At 47.7% G+C, this 2,959-nt stretch overlaps 1 protein-coding gene across 1 annotated transcript in view; it reads left to right on the top strand.

The window, feature by feature from the left end:
- Positions 1-1,143: 1,143 nt before the first annotated feature.
- Positions 1,144-2,959, top strand: part of STAT2 (signal transducer and activator of transcription 2) — a 36,897-nt gene continuing 35,081 nt past the window's right edge. The window contains exon 1 of the mRNA XM_006777875.2: positions 1,144-1,253. The gene's annotated coding sequence lies outside the window, so the exon portion shown is untranslated. The remainder of the gene's footprint in view (positions 1,254-2,959) is intronic.

Below are 2,959 nucleotides of genomic sequence, written 5' to 3'. Positions count from 1 at the left end.
TATATGTTTGATTACATACAGCCTTGTGACAGTTTTCCTGCATGTCATAAGCATTTGAATATAAATTAAAATGTTAAAATCAAATCTGATATTGTTTTACCTTTTATTTGGTGTGTGGAAGGTGTGCGGAAGAGGGGGTAGTCTTATACGGCGAGTATATAACAAACTCTGTATTTTGAGTGGAAATGTTAGGGGGTCGTCTTAGCCAAAAAATTGTCTTATACGCCGGCAAATACGTTAATTTTCTCTGAGCCCACCGCGGTGAGTAAAGTGTAACTCCAAACTCTCAGCATTGCTTCATTTATTCCGGCTCTGTAACATGACAAGCTGTATGCAGAATCCAAATTTCTGATTTGTTACAGGGGAGGAAGGCAGTGCTACAAAATGTAGAAGTTTTAAAGTTTGGGGTTTGGAGGCAGAGGGTTTGGTTTTTAATCCAGGCTCCACTTGTTTGAGCCTCAATGATCACTAACCAATAACTTCTTTCTCCAAGCTCAGTTATTAAAATTTCTAAAGAGGGGGATGATGATGCCCTGACCGGTTTGGCTCAGTGGAGAGTGTCGGCCTGTGGACTGAAGGGTCCCAGGTTCGATTTTGGTCAAGGGCATGTACCTTGGTTGCCAGCACATCCCCAGTAGGGGGTGTGCAGGAGGCAGCTGATCGATGTCGCTCATAGATGTTCCTAACTCTCTATTCCTCTCCCTTCCTCTCTGTAAAAAATAAAAAAAATATATTAAAAAAAGGGGGGGGTAATGATTTTCAGTTCTATGGGTTTTGTGGAAATTTAAAAAAGGAACGAACCTAAAGCTTTTAGCGCAGTACCATCAGTAAATAGTTATTTTGTTATTACTTCAGCCCTCCCCTTCCGATCCCAAAATGTTGAAATTCCGGTCCCACCCCTTCTTATGGAGCCCTAAGCGCTTCCACGGTCCGGAGCTGGTCTCATTTCCTTCTTCGCCGAGCGGGTTCTCGGAAATCAGCAGTTTCAGTCCAGGGCCGTTCCATTAATTGGACTCCTCCCTCCGCAGAGAGGGGGCGGGGCTTACTGGAGGTTTTCCCACCAATCGCTGGGACTGGAGGTGTGGCTTCCGCTCCGCTGGTCCCGCCCCGCGGAGAGGGAGGAGCTGCTGCGGAGCCAATGAACTCACAGCCTGGGGTCTGAGGGGCGGGAGGCGCTGGTGCGGAGCTCGCGGTGGGGAAAGGAAGCCTTGACCGGAGCCACTGGCGGGAGCGGGGACTGAGACCCCCACCAGGTACGACCCCGAGAGGGCGCGCGGGAATTGGGGGTGGAGGCGCGTGTTACCCCCGGGAAGTGCGCCTGGCCCGGGAGCTATGACCCGGTGAAATAGGCGCTGTCAGGGAGCTATGACCCGGTGAGATAGGCGCTGTCAGGGAGCTATGACCCGGTGAGATAGGCGCTGTCAGTTACCTGCTGCAACCTGGTCACCCCCATCTTGTCGAGTCTAGGTCCCCAACTGTAGCCCCCACCCCTCCACGCCCCCAAACCCCCCTACAACCTCCAAGACCCGGAAGTTGACATTGTTGCATTGTTTTACTGCCTTGCCAACGCTTTTATCTCTGGCTTGTGATACTTTTGATTCTCATTCCCCCCCACACACACCCACAAAAGTCAATGTCTAAGGGTAGATACAATTTATCATCCTTATTTGTTTTGTTAAAAGTATAATATACAGCCCTGGCCGAGTTGGCTCAGTGGATAGAGCGTCTGCCTGAGGACTGAAGGGTCCCAGGTTCGATTCCAGTCAAGGGCATGTATCTTGGTTGCGGGCACGTCTCCAGTAGGGGGTGTGCAGGAGGCAGCTGATCGATGTTTCTCTCTCATCGATGTTTCTAACTCTCTATCCCTCTCCCTTCCTCTCTGTTAAAAAATCAATAAAATATATTTAAAAAAAATAAAAAATAAATATATATAAAAGTATAATATACAGCCCTGGCCAGTTTGTTCAGTTTGTTAGAGCGTCCTCCCCATATGCCAAGGTTGCGGGTTCCATCTCCGATCAGGCACATACAAGAAGCAACCAATGAATACCTAAGTAGAACAAACATTGATGTTTCTCTTTCTCTCTTCCTAAAATCAATTTTTAAGAAAATTAGAAGATAAAGCCCTGGCCAGTGTTCTCAGTGGTTAGAACGTCCACCTCCACACCGAAGGATTCCTGGTGAAGGGCTCATACCTGGGTTGTAGGTTGGATTCCTGGTTGGACGCCTGTGGGAGGCAATGGTGGAAGTTTCTTCTTCGCATCAATGTTTCTTTCTAGCCTTTCCTCTCGATAAAACTCAGTAAAGACATACCCACCACCTCCAGCCCTAGCCGGTTTGGCTCAGTGGATAGAGAGTCTGCCTGCGGACTGAAGGGTCCCGGCTCCGTTCCATTCTGGGTACATGTCTGAGTTGCAGGCTCGGTCCCCAGTGGGGGGCGTGCAAGGGGTAGACAGTCAGTGATTCTCTCCCATCATTGATGTTTCTGTCTCTCTCTCCCTCTCCCTTCCTCCAGAAATCAATAAAATAAAATAAAAGTATCCTCCAGCCTGGCTGGAGGTCTTAGTGGTTGACCTATGAACCTGGAGGTCTCGATGGATTCCCGGTCTGTGCACATAAGAATATATATACATATTAAAAAAGAAACATATCCTCGGGTAGGATTAAAAATAAATAAGTAAAGATAGGTGGTTTTTAAAAAATATATTTTATTGGTTTTTTACAGAGAGGAAGGGAGAGGGATAAAGAGTTAAAAACATCGATGGGAGAAACAGCGATCAGCTGCCTGCTGCACGCCCCTACCGGGGATGTGCCTGCAACCAAGGTACATGCCCTTGACCGGAATGGAACCTGGGACCTTTCAGTCTGCAGGCTGACGCTCTATCCACTCAGCCAAACCGGTTAGGGCAAGATCGGTGATTTTTTTTTAAAAGGTTTGTTTGTTTTCATATTTAAACCT

The sequence above is a fragment of the Myotis davidii genome, unplaced genomic scaffold (assembly GCF_000327345.1).
Source record: "Myotis davidii unplaced genomic scaffold, ASM32734v1 scaffold509, whole genome shotgun sequence".
Classification (NCBI taxonomy): Eukaryota; Metazoa; Chordata; class Mammalia; order Chiroptera; family Vespertilionidae; genus Myotis; species Myotis davidii.
This window is presented reverse-complemented; position numbering and strand designations above follow the sequence as displayed.